General features: G+C 37.4%; 1 long non-coding RNA gene across 1 annotated transcript in view; it reads left to right on the plus strand.

Moving 5' to 3' along the window:
- LOC148758296 (uncharacterized) overlaps positions 1-20,460 on the plus strand; it is a 1,912,057-nt gene that overhangs the window by 1,675,092 nt on the left and 216,505 nt on the right. The window contains exon 10 of the long non-coding RNA XR_016021446.1: positions 3,824-3,893. This is a non-coding gene — a long non-coding RNA (uncharacterized LOC148758296). The remainder of the gene's footprint in view (positions 1-3,823; positions 3,894-20,460) is intronic.

Below are 20,460 nucleotides of genomic sequence, written 5' to 3' on the forward strand. Positions count from 1 at the left end.
TTATCACCCTTTGTTTAGCAAAGCTAAATGGAGGGGGGAAATGACAAGAAAAGACTTCTCAGCTGTATTTAGCTGTACACTTACAGCTGAATCCTAACGCCCTTGTAACACAAGCATGTTACCGACAGGTTAAGATAATCTGTGCTGCACAGCCACTCACCCCATTTGAGGGACTTCATTTCTATTTGTCGACTCACAACTCCTGAGAAATGTGTCAGTTTTCATAAAGACAGTTGTCTAAGCCAAGCATATCGGGGGTCCCTCTTAACTCCTAACTGTCTTTTTCCATCTCTGCCATTGAAATCTAGATGTGCCAGTGGTAGCACTAGGTGCCTTGATTCTATCAGTGTGACAGCTCCTATCAACCTCAGCTTCTTTGTATTTTATTGGTATCATTATGAATATCCATAGCCACCAATTTCCGCTCGCCTCACCCTTTGTATCTAATACTCCAGTGATATTCTGTTTTTATGAGTTTTAATGAATTCACTGGGCCTTCCAACGCACAACATCGAGTCATGCCTTTTGGGGAAGATTGGTGACAATGCTCATGGACTGACTTTTCTTTGGCTTCTTCTTTTCACATGAATGGATGGTATCTGGAAAAAGATAAACTAATAAATTAAGGTGGTCCAAATAAGAAAAATTTAAGACTTGTTTCTAGCAAAACAGCATTCCGTAAATAGGTTTGTAATTTACCATAATAATAGCTACTCATCCTTCAACTTCCATAACTTGGTGCCTTGCTAGGAGCTTCATATATTTATATATAAAACTTAATGTAATATGTTATATAGGTATTGGGGGTGCCAAAAAAATGTACACAGATGGGCACTTTGGTCAACATTGCTCAAGCAGTAGTTCGCCGTAATCAGAAGTGTCTGGACGGTGATGGTAACCACTTTGAGCACCTCTTGTAATTGCAGAAGTCAAACGTGACTTGTATTCATCTTTTGTTATCGGTATATATTGAGTATTATAATTTTAATACAGTTTTCCTTTCTTAAAAATGTGTATACCTTTTTTGATACCCTCTGTATATATGTCTGTGTGTATAATTCAATGCATTATGTTATGCGAATTTCCGTTTTGGTCAATAGGGACAATGCCTATATCCCAGGGATGCAGTTGTAATACTGAGGTACACTTGTTCAAAGTGCCTTGCACATCATGTAAGTGGTACTTCAGTACAGCTGCTATTGCTATGATTTTGATTTATTCTTATTTCTGTTATGCTTACTCATAGACGAGACATGTGTTTCAGAGAAGTTAACTGTCTTCAAAAGTTTACCTTATATGACAAGGCTCAGATTTGAATCAAACGGTAGAATCCTATTGTATATAACCATTTACTTTCCACCTTCCAGGTAGATATTCTGATTTTTGTTTTGTTTCCCTGAGTCATGTGCCTACTTGATTAAGTTCTTTGCCCAGCATGCTGTTTGTTTGTTTGCTTTTCTTCCATTCCACTTGTTTTTCCCTAGCACCACTGACTACTTCTCTCTAGTGAAAGGTCCTTGGGAGGGGGATGAGGTTAGGAAACACCCTGCCAAGCATCTCCTTTTCACACCTTGCCTCATTTCTTACCTCTTCTGCCTACTTTAGATATTTGCATTGATTTTTTTTTTTTTTTTTTTTTCTCAACTGCATGGCAAAATGCATGTTTTCTTCTTTAAGGTGCAATTGTGGACAACTTACTGTCTCATAATTCTATCAAACATATCAAACCTATTTGTTATTGTTGTTCTATCAGTGTTTATCAATAAGCCTTTTACATACCATTACCACAAGTGCCAGAGAACTCAGAGCCAGGACCAGGATGAAATAAATGAGGTGCTCAGGATGAAAATTTAAGGAGGCCCTTCTGCTCAGCTTCATGCAATTGCTGCATCAGCACTTCTAAGTGAGTGAATGCCTCCTTAAATGTCCTACCTTCGGAGTTTCACTTGCTCAGAAACTGAAAGGACTATTGAGGTATTTTTTTCTTAGAATCACAGTTTCTTTAGATAAGTCCATTGAGACGGACACTTTGTTGTTTTGGCTTTGTCATAATAATGGGTTTAACTTACAGTCCCCTTGGAATTTGCTGTGGCGTGATAATGAGTTGAAAACCAGACCATGTTCTACTAAAGGCCAGGTGTTCAAAGTATAATAAACAGCTTCCTAAAGATTACAAAATGAATATTTAACTAGATGACTACATTTGATTTCCTTCATTCATTTTTTATTATTTCAGTGAAAACCTTCTGGATGGAAATCACGTTGACAGAATTTTAATATCTTCTGGTAAATGAAAGCTGTCATTCTAGTGGCTTCAGTAGTTCTTTACAGTACCGTTTAGTAAACTTCGATGACCAGTGATTTTCTCCATAGTTAAGATTTAGGGGATTCTGTGCAGATTTTACATCAAGAGTATAAAATTTGCCCTGTGAAGTTGATAATTATTATGACACTAGTTATTTTAATCAGGTCCTTCCAAAGAGCCTGATGATAAAAAAAAAAAAAAAGACAAAAAACAAAACTCATCCATGAAAGCTTTAAGTGCTTAATTATTGTTATTTTCCTTTGAAAGGCAGAGAATGAACGATCCTGCCCATCAAAACAGAGTTCTGTGCAGAGAACTTTAGGTTCCTTCTTTAAAAACAAAACAAAACAACAACAAAAAAAACTAGACTCAAGAAGTAAAGCTCTCTAGAGCTGACATTCATTAAAAATTAGCAGTGAGTACAGTTATCTTGGAAAAAGAGGCCAAAACAGCTGCCTTTACACTTCCACCATGTTTATCTTAGGATTGTAGTTCTAGAAATTCTAATGGAATGAGAAAAGTTTTAAAGCTCCAGTATAGATTTTGCTAAGTAAGTTTTTTCCAATTATTGTAATTGACATTTTTTATCTGATTGCCTATCAGTACTCATAGAAAAGTCCCAAAGCAATGCAGAAACGTGATAAAATCATCAAGTTTCTCTAAACTTGTACATATTTCTAAACATTGCCTTCATTCTCATATTAATGCTTGAGAGGGCCCGAATGTTATTTTGTTGTTGTTATTTTTATCTTGTGCTACCAACATTGAAGGGGATTTGTAAGTGTGTTATTGTTGTTTGTTGTAAATTCTCTGAGATTCTCATGCAAGCCTCAACCCAATGTAAAGTCATGCTCATGGGACATTGACAATATATGGTATCTTCTTTGCAGCTTTCATAATGCTTGCCCATTTCATTCCCTTGCATTGAACTAATTAAGTATAAACCCAAGACAAATAATGACTTTTTGATTATCTCTGTATAATTGATGAAATCCAACAGAGAGGTAAACAAATAACTGTGTCACGTGACCTTTGGGAGGAAAGCAAAACTATTAAAAGTTAGAGGTGGGTTTTTTTAGTTGGCTTTTTGTTTTTTAAAAACATTTTTTCCTTTACTTTCCATGTGTTTGCTAATGACTATAATGACAGGCCAAGTGGTTTAGAATCTGCTGAAATCCTCGTGGACGCAGCAACTGAGACTGAAGAAAAACTGGCTCTATCAGGCTAATCTGGGATTTCCAAACTAGGTTTAGATCAAAAAAGAAACCCAAGATTTCCCAGTGAACGAGGATCTTGGTTTTATTCGTATAGAGCTCTTGCCTGGCCCACTCCAGCATGATACTTCTGAAATGCATAAACCTGTCCCTCTGAGATAAACCTGCTAATCTACCTCTGTCCTTGGTACGCTCTGTGCTCCGAGGGCAGATCTTTTGGGTGTGGATGTTTCCTCTCACTTTTTCTCAGTGCTACCTTTGTCATAAGCTGAGAGCTTTAACCAATGCTTTTCTTGTCTTCCAGATTCAACGAAGACATCCAGACGGCTCTGTGTGGTGTTTTGAGAGCAGCCCGTGTTGAAGCTCTTCTAAAGGTAATCGCCCTGGAATGACAGCACACGTGTGATCATAAACCAAAAGAGTTGCTACTATGTTAACCCAATCAAAGCGTCTGTGAATTCTTGTTCCTAAGTGAATATGCAAATCAACAGCTTCATTTGGTATTTTTCTTGTCTTTGGGATTCTAACCTTTCTTGCTGCTTGCGTATATGGGGGAAAAGAATGCATGTGTTTATTAAAAACAAGCAAACAAAAGACTGCTCTTCCCTCCTCCCAAGCTAAGTGAGTTATCAGGAGCATCTTTGCAGTCTCAGTTTACCCCTTATCACGATTCTCCTCCTCATAGATTTCATGTCTAGACCAGGAGCTATTTGCTAATAGAGACAGCATCTTAATCATTTTTTAACCCCCAGTGCCTGACATGTGTGTGCTTAAAGAAAGTTGTTTAAATGAACTAATGATAATAGAAAACTTTTTGCCCTAGATAGAAAATCTACCATTTCTGACTCTGTCAAGTTTCAATTTAATGTGTTCACATTTTTCTACTAGTGTAATCTTGCTTTTCAATCTTAGCAAACATCCTGACTTGGCTATTTTGTTTCATGGCCACATGACCATGGGTTCTTTTCCTTTGTTGTATGTATTAGACCTTTGGACGGGAAAGAGTCTCCGTTATTAGAGGGATGGGAAAGAGTCTCCATGTTGAAGGGAGACCTGATGTGTTCTAATGAGACTGATTGTCTCAGCGGGGGCAGTTCTCACCCTGAGAGTTCTTCCTGTCACCCAGTGTGTTTCAGCCTAAGTGTTAGCCAGTTGGTGAAGGAGATTTTGGAAGCGTTCCAAGCTGTAGTTAATTATGTGCTTTTTCGAAACTCAAGTTCTTTGCTGTCTTCATGGATGCTTTTTCTCTGTTTAGTAAGTGGTTTGCTTTGCTTATTTGCACATCTAACCTCGTTTACAGTTTTCTTACATAAAATAGAAACATAACAAAGTGCCGAGGCAAATGGCACAATGCATTCGATTTGTTCAAAGGTTTGAAAAAGGCGATGAGATAGCATATGTAACAGCACTGGGAAAATTATAAACACTCTTACAACTAAAAGGAATTTATCATTTTCTATTATCATTCATTTTGCTTTTTAATAAACATGTGGGAATATTTGACTTGAACCTGTGACATGAGACATTTGTGTATTTTTTTCTGTGTGTGGGTTTTGATGGGCTGTTTTGGTCTTTTTGTTTTTAATACAAGATAGGTTGCTTGTGTGTATGTATGCTTTCTAGAGATTTCTAGGGTTTTTTGTTTGTTTGTTTTGTTTTCCATTTCATTCCTTTCACTTTGGTTTTGCTTGTTCATGCCTACGGAGAATAAATTTTATGATAAAGCTGATAACTTCAACTGCAGAAAAATGACAAGTCTGTGGGATTTGGGGCGGAGGCTGGCGGGTAGGGGATGGGCAGGGAGGCTTGCTAGGAAAAAGAGAACAAGCTGAGGAGAAATTAAACAGTTCCCAAAGAGCATTTTACTTACTGAAATAAAATCCCAAAGGAAATTGCTATAACGTAAAAGACTTGGTATAAGAACTCTTGATATTAGATACATGTAAGCTAAGGTCAAAGGCGCTAAGAAATTGATGAGTTGCAGATAATATCAGCTGCTGTGTTTGAAGACATTTCATGGGTGAATTCTGAAATAGAGTCCTCTGTTGGATAGATACTTTGGCGGCAAGGGTATTATTGATCTATTGAAGACAAAGAGGGAACATTCTGATTGGTATGCTAGGAAGAGTTTGCTTCCTGGGGAAGGCAGACAGCCTCATGTTTCCTAACTTTTCATTGCAATTGTGAAGCCCACCTAGGAAGACAGAGGTTTGAATTATTAAAGAAACAGAGTTTGCTAGCCTTGAAGGAGAATTTTCAATATTCTGCAAATTTTACAACATCTTATTTGGAAATACACATTTTCCCCTTCATGTTTAGAGACAGAAAGAAAGATAATTCACTCAAGAGTGAGAAAAGTTAGCTGTGACACTAACATTCAGTTGAATGTATTAAGGTGAAACTTGGTTTGAGACACTTGTCTTAAGAATTGGTGATTTTGAATTTGAACAGCTGGCCTGCTGTTTGATACTATGTCAATCGCAAAATAATCTGTGGGGGAAATCAATGTTGTAATTAATAACTTACATATTAATAGCTGGTATAATAATAATTAAAATTCCAACTCATTCATGAAAGTTTTTTTCTTAAAACAATCTGTTTTCATATTATGACATGAATTATATCCTTTTTTATTTTTTTAAACATAAGACTAAAGCCTAGTAAATAGCATAGAGAAATGTTTTTCATTTTCTCTTTTCCTGGGTGATTCTAGCTACTAGCTAAGAGTGAGGGTTTTAGAACAATACAGGCTTGAGATGAATTCTGTCTAACTTGAGATGAATTTTTCTAACCGTATAATTTTAGCACGTTATTTAACAACTTCAAGTTACAATTTCGCAATCTGGAAAATGGGAATTATAAGAGGAGCCATCCTCTGAGCTTGTTATCAAGATTAAATCAGAAAACCCATGGAAAACATGTAGCCGTGAATGCACAATAAAGGCTATAAATATGTCGGGTATTCATAGGATTCCGGGAAGCCTGTGGAGGATACAATGAAAAGGGGTAGAAATTTGACTCAAAGGCTATGGGCACTCGCTCCGTTTGTAAGATGTATCCAGAGTAGAACCTTCTGTTTGTGTGATGGCAAGTCTGTAAATATATTTTGATCCCATTGTTCTTTGAGTTGAACGGCAGGCCTGGCCGTAGTCATAAGTTCCAACAGAGGTAGAGATGTGAGCTGGTGTTCTTTCTCCTTTGACCTAAGTACTCATTAGTGCCTGCTAATGAGGAAAGCTTAGGTCAGAAGCCAAAGAGAGTACACTCTCAGGGTAAGAAATGAAGAGGTCAAAAGGCAAAGGTCAACAACTCAGGGATCTGGGTCACATTATGACAGTGGGTGACCCATGTTGGGAATCAGGTGGCCACCGCAGAAGGTGCACTCATGGAGATGAGAAATGCGCACAGATTGTCAGAGCTGGAATGAATTAAAACAGTGCAATCTTTGACATCAATGAGAATATCATTAGAAGAGTTTCCTTTGGCATTCAGGCAAAAATGTAATCGGAAGCATAAGATTTTTTTGAATGCCACATAATAGAAAAATATTGCTTTCAAAGCGATATGTCTGTATAATATAAAAATATTTGATGGAATGGGATCCAGCGATAAGATCATGTTATAAGTCATAACTCAAATTAGAGGATCTTGTTTGAGGAGCGGTATTCTTTGGTCTACCCATGATGCTTGTAGGCCTTGTATACCAATGCCTCAGTTCATGTTTGGGTTTGATTCACTTATTGATTCATTCGTTTGTACATTCACTTTTTATTTATTTTTTTCTGTTAAATAGCATGATCATGTCATAATTTTTTTCAGTCAAATGTTCCATTTTCCCCTGAGTCTGTTGCCATGTTTGTTCTGCTTTATTTCATTTTCCCCTGGAAGCCAGGACAGAAAGATACTTTTTCTATTTACAGAGACAATTGATCGTTGGTGTTGGGTATATTTTCCGGCTATCAGGCTTGCCCCTCTGCAAAGTCTTTCACCAAAATTTCAGGAGGACCTTTGTAAAATATGCATCCAGATGTCATTCCCCTGTGTAACGCCCTTCGTTCACTTCTCCTTGGTCTCAGAAGCCAGTCTAACTGTTCACCTGGACCTAAACGTTCCTGTATAATGTTGCTCTTGCTGTAACTCTCTAGCCCCATGATGCAGCTCTGTCCCGCTTGCTCACCTCTCTCCACTCAGCATGCACCTCGTTCTCTTTTAGAAATAGCCCAGCCCTTCCTCAACCCGAGATTTCTGTGTCTGGCTGCCGTTTCCCTATGCTTCCCAAAGTGGACTTGGTCTCATCTTTCATTCATGTCTCCGCTCAGATATTCCCTGATCAGAAAGGGCTATTTGGACCAAAATATGTTATTCTGTCATCACTCCTTTATTGTTTCATAGTATTTATCACAATCTGTTATTCTTCATTTATTGATTTAATTCCGTTATGATGGTCTCTTTCGACCCCATTATCATGTATGTATCCTCCTTCAGATTAGAGGCTTTTCCTGCCTGGATTGTGACTCTATCCTCCAGAACCAGAAAATGAATGCTTAGCAGTTGGTAGGTGCTCACTATATATATATATATATATATATATATATATATATATATATATATATACACACATATATATATGTATATATATATATATTAATAAATGAATAAAGCATAGCCTTATTATCTTCTTACTGTCAAAGTTTATGATCTTCCTTCATGGTTTGGGTCATTCAGTGTTATTATTCAGTGTTATTATTGAGGATTTATCATGTGAAAGGAAGGTGGACCTCGGGAACACACAAATTTCTGCTCAAGACTTGTTTCCTTTACCATAGGGCTAACCAGTGTGTTGCTGCTTGCTTTGGTGAATTCCTATAGCGCTAGGTGTAAAAGAACTCAGGGACTGTCTCAACTCATAAGAGGAATCCAGCAGCCCAGAGGAGGGAAAAGACTCACGTCACAGATTTGCCTCTTCTGCTTAACTACCTAACAGAACAGACACATGTTCAAGATACCTTCCTTGTGGAACAAAAGTGGCTTTTTGGAGGTTGCTCTTCTGTGCCTTGCCACCTTTAGCCATGGACCTGTTTTGCACAGGTCACTCTGCTTCTCCATCCTCACCCCTCTTTCTGTTCCCGCCTCCTCCTCATCGCCCCATCACCTGTGGTCATTCTTCAGATCTCAGCAAAAGGGCTCTTTTTCAAGGAGTCATACTCTGACTGCCTCTTACCTTCCCCTGACAAGGCTAATTCTTCCTTCCTACACTTTTCACGGCCCCCTAGACTTCCCTTTATAGCATTTAGCATTGCTGTCATTGTTCATAGATCTGTGTCATTACTGGATTAATGTCTGTCTCTCTAGCTGGACTGTGAACTCCATGAGGACGAATGTATCTTCATTTTGGTCACTATTTCCAGTACCAATACCTTGCCCTTAATGATTTTGATACATTCTCACTTCTATGACTTTGTGCTGTTTCTAAAGATGATGACTTGATCGAGTAAACAGTTTTTTAAATCTACAACAATAAATGATTATGAAACACTGAGAAAACTACAACAATGAATAGCTATTTAAACGACACAGCAACACGTAGACACTTTCTGGGCCTAACCAAATCTCACTTCTTCCATGTGGCATCGTCCTCCTACTTTTTCCTGCATTATTCACCACCATTTCCAAATTTCTTTCACTTCGTCTATCATGGAGATTAGCAATGAAAATGTTCCCTATTCAGATAGAAAACACATTGTAAACAGCCATATTTTCCCCTTGTGCTACCTTGTGTCCTCTCCCCCAAAGGTTTTAGAGATAAATATTTGTGTGTGTGTGTGTGTGTGTGTGTGTATTACATATGTGTGTATTGTTAGAGTAATTCACTTCATCCATCAACTGATTTTACTCAGTTTATTTTTTTGAACGGAATCCAAAAGTCCCTTCCCCGGCCTTTATTTCTTTAAGGTGAAGATGTGTAAAGAGCAAGATGCGTATACTTCCCAATCCAGCTACTTACATTTATAACCTTGAGGCTGCCTTTGATCCTAAATCAGCTTTTAATTACCATCGTAGTTACACTGGTATAAAAATGATTCTATTATTTCCACAACACAGCAAGGATATGACCAATAGTATCTCATGAGTGTAGTTATTTTAAGGCTTTCCTGACTAATTATAGTGGGTTTATTATAATTCATTGTTCAGTGGCCTTCTAGGCTACTTACTTGAGGTTCTATTCAGAATTACAGCTGCTGCTGCAGCTGTTTTCCCCTCAAGGTTCTATGACTTCATGAGAGTAGCCAGGTCCCTATTGGGAGAGGGTGTAATTGGGCTTAAGGGAGATACTTAACTTGGTGTCCTCTGGAATGTGCTACAAGACGGTGCATCATTCTCAATTCCAAGAAGAGGTTAAGAATGTAAAGAGACTGGTAGATGAGCCCTTTAATAGTTACTAACTGACATAGGCAACAAGAAAACCTACTTATTCACTTACCTACTTATTCAGCTAGCTGCTTTCTACAGCCAGTTTTTCCTTTCTATTAGATCCCCACTTTATAAATAAATGTTTCTGATTGCTCAATTCCCAGTCCAGCCTCATTTCCTCTTTTGCAAATGATAAATAGTATGTTCTTAGTTTCCTATGCAATTTGTGTTTGTTTGTTTTTTCTCCCTGACAAACATTACTGAATACCTATTATGTGCCTAAAACAGATTTTGCAACTCATGCCAACATTTATTAGCAAGCAGACACAAAGATAGTCATTTGACTTCTTTTTGTAAGCTCCAGGAAGTCCCAGTCTAGCTATTGGGTACTTTGACAAGTTGGTTGCATGAAAGTTTGCAACAACATTCTGATGGCACGATCACCTCATTTTCTAATTGAATCAAGGAGAGAATCCTTCAATAACTTTCAAATGGAGGGAAGGACAGAAGAGAATGACAGGTGTCAGGGACTCAAGATCTTTCTCTAAGTGTGTTTGTCTGTGAGGGTAGCCAGATGCATTTATGCAAGGGCAGATGTTTTAGCCATCCCCATACTTTAAACTTCACTGTTTTTTAAATGAAAATTTATTTTCATATACTTGATCCTAGTTGAAAAACCGTCTAATGAAGATTTAGACAGGGACATTTAAAATGCTTGTCTTAGGAATCTATAGATCTCCGATTGAAACCATCCATGCTGTCTAGCCTCTATTGGGCTCTGCGTTTGTGATTAGAGTAGATCAAATGTAAACCAGTGTTTTCAAGACAGTGAATTCAGTGCACAGGCCGTTATAGCCTACTGTCTGTACTGAAGTATTATAAAGTAAATGACAGGCCACATTAGAGATGTTGGTATATCACTTCCCGTTTAGATCCTTGCTGAGTTACAGAATCATAAGGTTTGCTACAGGGCTACGATGGGAGCAGAGCCATGCAGAGTGAGAGAGCACAACACATGTGAAAATCCTGGCAGCAGTCAGACGAGAGCAAGCGAGATCACTATGTGAAGCATCTCCTTATCGAAACCAAACTGATGTATCTTCTTCCCCTTCTCCTAGTCTGTAACCATAGACAGCTAGAACTAGAAAGAGAACAGGAGGAGACCAAAGGCAAATAATCAACAACAAACACAACTTGCCTTCTTCATGGGACCTGCCTCCACGTTAGGAACCTAAGTTTGAGGTTCACTTAGTGACAGAGGGAAAGAGATTGATGTTCAATTCGATGGTTCCAAAGGTTTAAACGGGTCTGAAATGAGCTTGGATCTTGTTTTGCCTTGATCCGTGAACTTATGCTTAAAGACTGAAGGAAAAAAAAAGTTTCTGTAACCACTTTTACGCAGCCTACATTTATTTAAATTCAGAATAAGAATTACAAATTTAACATTTATTATGAAAATACTATGGTGAAATAGAATAAGATGGTCTGAATGATTAATTTCATATAGACAGAACCCTGCAAATTGAAATATTAATGCTTTCACTTTTTCATCATCAATATTTGCATTTTTTGATAATGAAAATCTGCTTAAAACATCAAATGAATCATGATCCTGAAGCCATGAACGACTGGGGATTATTTTAAAAGAGAAATTCACGTTTTGCTACACATCTCTTGATCGAGGTCAAAATTCTGAACATTGGCATGTTCGAGGTGTCCTTTAGCTGTTTCTAACATGTTTGAATGTTAGCAATCATTATACTCAAAACCTACAAGCATCTAGCTGTTGTTTTTTTAGAATTGCCTTTAGTCTGCAGAGGAGAAATGGAAGCCTCAGTTGAGCTTTCAAGGGCTAGTTTTATGATGTGCATTACTCACACAGTTCACTTTTTTGAACTGGTATTCTATCACCTTCTCTTAAAAAAAAAATAGTCCCTCTTTAAAAAAATGTCAGTAAGCTAGAAAACCCTCTAAACATTAATAAAACCTGAACAAAAGCATATTGATAACATTGAATAGTAACATTTCTGGAGGTGATCATGATAATAGAATTCATGATACCCCATTTTTTGTTGCAGAGAGCAGAGTTCCTCAGCCAAATGCAAAACTACTTAACATCTTTCTATGTATTGGAAATAAATCATTAAATTCATTCAGAAGAGACATTGATCTTTTTTTTTTTCCTTTAAAAATGTTTCTCTGGAGCATAGATAAAGCTAATTTCTCCCCACATCAAAGATTCTTTATTCTTCCTTATAGACTAAAATGCAAAGCCTTTGAAAGCTGACAGTAACTTATTTGAAAGGCACCATGATATGCTTCTAACTTTTCCTAGGTTAGGAAAGCAAACAAGATAGTGAGTTAGAATTGTGTCTAAAAGAAGGATAAATTGGTTCTAAAATGGACCTGAGAAATAGATCCCTATGAGTAAATTTCATAAACTGTGTGCTATTTATTTTGGCCTTGTTTCTGTGGTTACTCTTCATTCCCTAGCATTTGCTATGTTAAAAGTAGTGGAACATGGAGGGGTGTGACTCTTTTAACAGTAATGGACCCATCCAGACTGGGCTCTAAAGTAGCATGCTCTATAAAGTTGATAGTGAATTCTTGATTTAGGACCATTCTTTGAAAAATATCGAAGTCCCTGCTTAGATTCTTCCCATCCAGTTTATTAGTATTATCTCCTTCCATTTGGTTAAAGTTTTCTGCTTCAGTCCTTCCTTCAAGAATAAGCAAAATGTCAGGACTAACTTTTCGTCTCCCCCACCTCTACCCCTGTAGAACTTAACTGACTTATTACTGACCTATATTTGTTGGTAGTACCAAGTTCATGTAATTCAATTTGTGTGTCAGGAATATAATCTTATATCACACTTTTCTTTTTTTTAATCTTCAATCATTTTAATCGTCTCATGTGGGGAGCCATGGTTACAGGAAACTCTGAGCTTTGCAGAATGGCTCGGTTTATGCTACCTGTTTCCTCCCCCTGAGGCAATTGTCTCTGCCTGCACCTGAGGGGAGCTTGAGCTGGTAAGCTGCTGAGGAATTTGGTGGGAGCGGCCCATTCCCGGACACAGAAGGCTGATGCCTATCAGGGCAATTGATAAGATAATTACTTGTGAGAGTTTCCGTGAATGTTGTATCCTCTATGTGAAAGCTAAAGAATTTACATTTGTTATGTTAATACATACTTGCACGTGCTCAAACTGCTTATATGGGTGCAGTAAAATAAACTCAGTGTCTTCAGGATCACTGAAGTCCGCGATCGCCATCATATGTGAGAGTGTCTTTTATTCATTCCCACTCCCCCATTCGGGAACCCATCGACTCGTGGCAGCTGGCCCGTCACAGTCTCAACACCCAGATTTCTTAGCAAGCTCTTAAAAAAAGTGTCACAAGGAATATGGAAAGTTCTTTCACACCTGGAGATATGTTGCAGGCCCCTCCCACCCACAGGTTCCACATAAAATGTCACCTTTTCTCTGAAGCTCTCCCTGAATTCTCTAGGTAGTTTGTTACTCTGTGCTATATCTTTTGTTCTCTTAATACCAAGTACGTAATATCATGGAATACTTATTCATTTACAAATAAATAGATATTGTGGCCATTGAAAATATGGACTCTCTATAGTGTTCGTCTTTACTTCTTCCATGATTACCCCACCAATAAATGCGTGTTCAATAATTGAAAGAATGCTTAATGTATATATTTATTAAGAGTGATTGTAATGATGTATTTGGCTTTGTCCATTTGTTTTTATCCCTGTCTCCAGCCCTCAGATTTTAAGTTCTGAAGGGTGAGAATCCTATATATTTTGTTCAGCACTGTGAACCAAAGCCAACTACATACCTGGTATATAGTTGGCATGTTTAAATGTTAGAAAATGAGCAAGTAAATGGATACCTAAGGGTGTCAATGGTTGATGATAACTCAATGTTTAGGAGAGTTTCTGTACACAGAATTATTTAACTCAAAAGTATGTGCGGTGTTTCCCCGAAAATAACAACTAACTGGAAATTAAGCCCTAGCATGATTTTTCAGGATGACACATCCCCTGAACATAAGCTCTAATGTGTCTTTTGAAGCAAAAATTAATATAAGACCCAGTCTTATTTTCGGGGAAACACGGTACTTCTATTGATAAATATCCTGACATGGGAAAGATGGTTGTAAGATATAACTGTGATTTTCACAATGTGTGTTGTGACCCATGTTTATTTGACATGCTATCAATTTAGTTGACTATGACCAATACTTTTCAGAAAAGAAAAATGGGGTTGGATTGTATTAGTTTTCTATTGTTGTGCAACAAGTTAACCACAAACTTAGAGGCTTGAATCAGTTTTAATTATCTCACACTTTCCATGGGTTGAGTGTTGGGACGCAAGTTGGCTGGATCTTCTTTTCAGGGTGTGGCAGGGGTTGCTGAGTCTTCTCTTAGTCTGGGGGTTCTTTCCTGTGATACTGTGATTTATAATAAGAAATGTATGTTTAGTTTTCCTGCTTCTGACACAGAACTCCTAAACCCTTGGAATTTCCTAAGTGATAAGAATGACAGTCTTTTGTTATGTTAATGAGGCGACTTTTGGACTGACTGCCCCTAAGGATGGGGAATGGGATCAGGAGAACCAACCAAGTGATTGGAGGGTTGGCATGTTTGCTCCGACCACACTCCCTTCACCCCTCAACCTCTCCCCCCCCCAACACACACCTCCTGGGATGGGAGAGTGGCTGGAGGTTGAATCAGTTACCAATGGTCCGTGATTTAATCATTCATGCCCATGTAATGAAGCCTTCATAAAAACCCAAAATGACTGGGTTCTGAGAGTCCTGAGGCTGGTGGACACATGGAGATTACTGAAAAGTCATGCACCTGGGGAGAGCATGAAAGCACCTAGCCTTTCCTCCATACCTTGCTCAATGCATCTCTTCTGTCTGGTTATTCCTGATTTATTTTATAATAACTGGTAATCTGGTGAGTAAATGGGTTTCTTAAGTTCTGTGCTATGGGAAATTAATCAAACCCAAGGAGGGAGTCTTCAGAATTTCTGATTCATAGCCAGTTGGCCAGAAGTATAGGTGATAACCTGGACTTGTGACTGGCGTCTGAAGTCCAAGGAGGGAGTAATGGGAACCTCAAATTTGTAGCCAGTTGGTCAGAAGCACAGGTAACAACGTGGGCTTGTAAATTGGTATCAGTGGTGTGTCAATCTTGTAGGACTGAGCCCTTAACCTGTGTAATCTGAGGTTATTTCCATGTAGACGGTGTCAGAATTGAGTTGAATTGTAGGGTACCCAGCTGGTGTCTGGAAAATTGCTCGGTAGTGTGGAGGGAATTCCCCCACATTGGAACTGGTACCAGAACCCCTTTGTGTTCCAAGATCATGTGGTTGGTGGAAGAGTCCAATTCCTTGCAGACGTAGAACTAATGGCATCTTGCTTCTTTAGGGCCAGCAGAAGAAGGTCTGCTACTTCTTTAAGTCTGACCTCTAAATCCTCTTGTAAGGGGATCACCTGATTAGGTTAGGCCCAATCAAACTAATCTCACTTTTGATTAACTTAAATTCAACTGCTTAGGAGCCAGAGATTTTAATAGCATCTGAGAACTTCTTATTTTTACCTGTCTATAGAATGAAAGATAATGAAGGAGTAGCATCTCATCATATCCACAGGAATTGCCCCGACCAAGGGAAGGGGTTTATACAAAGGCCTGACTCATTGGGAGTCATTTTAGAGTTTTGCTGACTATATTGCTTTAATATATGTGTGTGTGTGTATCTGTATAGGGTCATGTGTTTAGGTATGTGTGTATTCCTGTAGTGGGTCATAGTGCAAAATCTATTTTGCACTATGGGTCATATTAAAAAAAAAAAATTGAAAATATCTGAGCTGTAGGATAAATTTGTAATGCTTCTCATGTTCCCGGAAGTAAGGAAATGCTTAGTTTAATTATAGGCAATGCTAAGCAGCTTTAAAAATTCATTTTGTATTATCTGTTACTGACTATAGCAAGTTTTGTGTTCGTTCAGTCATTCATTCAATCAATAAATGATTATTAATCACATACTATATGCAAGGCTTTGCATTAAGCAACAAAGACCATTAATTCTTTGAGATCAACAGTCATGATGGAAGACACTGTGTGTACCTAAATAAACAAAATATTACTAGGTAGGAAGTAGGGGGAACTGTTAATGAATTTTGGAAAGAAAACAAAGGTAAAAATTTGTAGTTTGAAGAGGTTTTGGTATTACTATATCTGCTAAAGGAACATTGTTTTCTAGCTTTTTAAAATTCAACTTCATAGTGCCACAATAGGAGAAATAAGTAATTAAAAAGAAAAAAAAGGAAAAGATTAAAGAATAATTTACAAAGGAGCCTGTGTCTAGAAGAGATTTCTCAAACATTCTAAGGAAATAGCATCGTTCCACTCAGCAATTAAAAAATAGAAGCATTAAAGTGCATTTCTAATATCATATCTTTTAATTTTTATAGTTTGATTACTTGCTTCAAGTCGCTTCAAGTCGATTCAAGTCTCAGAGATGGGGGCAGGCACCCACTCAAGTTACTATCACGAAGGCTTATGAGTATTTTCATTTGCTGAGTTGGCAATTGGTTTGTCACAAGCTTGAAAAAACTTCAAAAAACTTGAAAAAACTCCAAATCAGACACAAACACTGCTGTCATCTCTCTCTGCCACCAAGTGGGAGCCAGTGGCAATGAGAAGATCATGTACATTATACTTTGATTGTTATTTGGACATGCAGACTTTCCAAATGGCTCATAAATGAATGTCACTTTTCCTGAACCAAAGCATATGTTGATTAGTTAATGTGATTTGACACTATCCATTGTTAATGCTCTGGGATAGCATAGTACTTCATAGCTTCAGTCAAAATTGTAAAGCCTTTTTCCCATTGTCTAATATGTCATAAATGGAAAGGACCGCTCTGTCTTTAACATTGAACTAATTGAACTATTGTGCGCTGTGCAAAAAAAGAAAAGAAAAGAAAAGAAAGAAAGACAAAAAAAAAAAGGAAAAAAGGAAGAAAAAAAGAAATGTTTTTTCTTAGTATCTTGAGAGTTTGTTTGCAAATGATCCCAGATTCAAGGTTAACACATGACAGTCATTTCCTGGGCAGTTAGATGAGGCTATGTTCAGGTTAATGACTGTGAACCAATTGTCAGAGGACTGGTTATCTATAATTGTAATAAAGTGTCCTTTATTTCCTTATTACCTTAAAATTTCTATGAGAGCCATTGTTTTCCATGATCCCTTGACATTTCTCCCGTATCAATAATATTTTCTTAAGGATCTCAAAGAACTTAATGAATATGTCTCAGTGTTCTTTTATTAATGGCGTTGATTAGATTTATGGATTCAGAATTTAGGCTCATGAAAGATTTGTTCTCATTGTGACTCAAAACACAAGAGTTTAATTAAACCCCCCATCCTCACTCTTCCTTCATATTCCACCTCTATTAGACAAAATAAGCATGGAAGGCAAAACAAAAGAAAAAATTATAGTTGTCACTAATTGATTGTTTTTCAGCAATAATGCGCAGTGTGTAATTATCCAAAATTATGTTAAAATCCATAATTTTATATGAAATGAAAAGGGAAATAGAAGCTCCATCTGGAAGGTAATCTAAACATTATAAACTCTATTAAATCTAACAAAGTTCCTTGAAATACTTGAGTCAAACCCTCTATCTCCTGCCCGTGAGTTCTGTAAAGATAGCTAAAAATAAGTTGTTTACTCATTTCCCTGTAATAGAGATTTCAGTTCTCTATTTGCACAGCTTTTCATAGTGGTGTTGCATCTATTTCCACTTCTGTGTGTATTAATGCAAAAAGAGTTCAAGGGTAGATGTCCTTCAGATAATTCAAAATACATGTTATAGTTGCAAAAGTTCAGTTTCAAATGAGTAACCTGCACTTATAACAGAGTGACATTTAATTTAGATGTTTAGTTGTATAGATTATTGGTTCTGGGGGTTATACCTTGGCCAGTAATGAGTGCAAAAGTGACATATGACTGATGTTATTGTTTGCAAATTATTATACTGCCAGTAAAGGTAACTATTAAAGACAATCAAATATAGCCCAGCTGTATAGTGAAATCATTACTTTCTGCAAATATCTTGTGATTTATTCAAAAGCTTTTGCATTATGAAGCACCAAAGTATTTGAGAGACTACCCACCATAATCCTAGGATGTCATGACCTCCTTGATTAAATGGAATGATGAGTTTCTGTTGTCACAATGACACTGCCTTGAGGACACAGCCTTGGCAGTACAAGGTCAGCTTGATGGGATTAAAGCAATGAATGGATTTACATAACATTGGAAAGAAAGGCTGGTATAAGATCTCCTTTGTCAAATAAAATATTGACTTATCAGAGATTGATTTGCTGTTGAAAACATCCATTTCTGGTGTAGAATAAAATTCTGAAAAACATTTATCTTATTAATAGCTCTTACTTTCCAAATATTTTCAAAGGGCATTTTCTATTTGGCTGGACTACAGCTCCATCAATCTCTGGGCTCATACTGTATTCAAATTCCTTACCGTGATAATATGCTCTTACCACTCCCCTTTCCTCTCCCTGAGATCCACAGAATGACTTAGCAGGGATTGTGACTGGCAACTTTAAAAAACGGTCTCAGCTTTTCAGATATTTTTTACTGGAGTAATTGAGCTCTTATCTGAGCCTCTTCACGTTGGAGTAGCTTGACTCCTCAAAAGAAGCCAAAAAATAAATAAAAATAAAATAAAATGCTTCCAGTTCTCCAGTTCACCATTGCACAAGGATTAATGGCATATTTAAATTTTCAGTTTTTCAAAGAGGCTCTTTCATTGTTCCCCACCACAGTGCTGAGTTTGTGTTTAAACGTTTCATCTTGTGCATTTCAAACTGTCAGGCTGAAGAAATACCAATAAGTTTGTTAGGTGTAGATAATCGAAAATTCCCTTTACTCAGCTTCTTGGTCTATATTTATCTGTCTGGCTGTGAAATCTATTCCAAAAGTATTCATCCACCACCCAAATCTATTCACCAAGCATCAAGACTCATCAGTGAGATGGAATAATGCCATTTAATTAGTCTTTGATATACAGCTTAATTAGGTCTTAATAAGGGGTAGTGCATCCTAAAATCAATTATCTTGCTCTTTTTAATAAGAGCAACTAATTAGTGGGAAAATCACCACAGTTCTCTTTCTATCCTGAAGCTTTCCATAATGCTAGGAAGAAAGATATGAAGAAGAAAGAAAAAATATATCTTCTAAAATATTTGTAAGAAATATCATATTGAATGTAAAAGGATATATTTAAAATAGTTGTAATAGGTTATAAATATTTTACAGAAAATGCAATGCAGTCAGTTCAGTATCATTATGTATTTCATAGTTTTTTCTTTCGTTCATTAAAGAAAAATCAGGTGTTTTCCTACCTGTCTGTCTAGCTCTTCCCTTTGCAGTGTTGACAAGTGTCCTAGGTGTAGTAGGTCCACTGCAACTGTGTGTACAGAGGTCACAGTGCCACATTTACAATGAGTCATCTTTCTGAATTGATGTATTTCTTTGTCTCTAGCCTAGGAAGTGGCCCCATGTGCTGCTGAGGACAGTTACTACGTGACGTTGGCTATACGTTTCAAGTCTTAGGGTTTCTCTGTATTTTCTTTGTGTTCTCTGACACAGTAGATTCCATTTAGCTGTTGCGAAAGAAAGATTGCCTTGTCATGATATTCCTAAATTAACTCGACGCATATTTATTCATCTCCTACTCTGAACTAGGTTCTGCTGAAGCCGCTGAGATTTGGATGTGAATGAAACAGACGTGATCCTTGCTCTTGTAGAACTCCTGTTTTAATGAAATAAGATAGAGGGGAAGTGAACACAAAAAACAAATGTGGACATTTCAGAGTGGTAGGCGCCAAAAATGCAACCAAGTATGGTAACTGGGGGCAGAAGACGTACTTCAGAGGGGAAGGTCAAGGAAAGGGCCTCTGAGGAGGTACATTTAAGCTGACATCAGGAGATTAGAGATGGTTAGGGAAAGATCTCATAGAAGAGCAAAAATACAGGCCCAGAGTTAGAGACAGAGCTGATGTATTGAAGAATATGGAGAATGACAGTCTTCTTGGATGCTAGTAATGGAGGGGAGGAGGGGTGAGAAATGAGATCATATTGAAGATAAAAATCAGATCAGGTTGAGCCGGGTTGAATACGGCAAAAAATTTAGATGTTATTCCAAGTACAATCAGAATGTGTTCATTTGGGGAATGGTGCGATTGCTCTAACTGACGGATATTCAAAATTAATATAAATATTGATTTTAGAATCTAGGTGGTGGGTATGTAGGTTTTTCATAATACAATTGTTTCAACATTTCTGTATGTTTGGAAATTTTCATTATAAAATGCTGGGAAAAAAATCAACATGGCTGTTGACAAGGAATAAGTAGAAGCCTGGCTTGGTCTAAGCATTAGATTCTGTTAGTTTAAATTAGGATTTCAGTTGGAGA

Source organism: Rhinolophus sinicus, chromosome 5 (genome assembly GCF_057876585.1).
Source record: "Rhinolophus sinicus isolate RSI-liver-muscle chromosome 5, RSI-T2T, whole genome shotgun sequence".
NCBI lineage: Eukaryota > Metazoa > Chordata > Mammalia > Chiroptera > Rhinolophidae > Rhinolophus > Rhinolophus sinicus.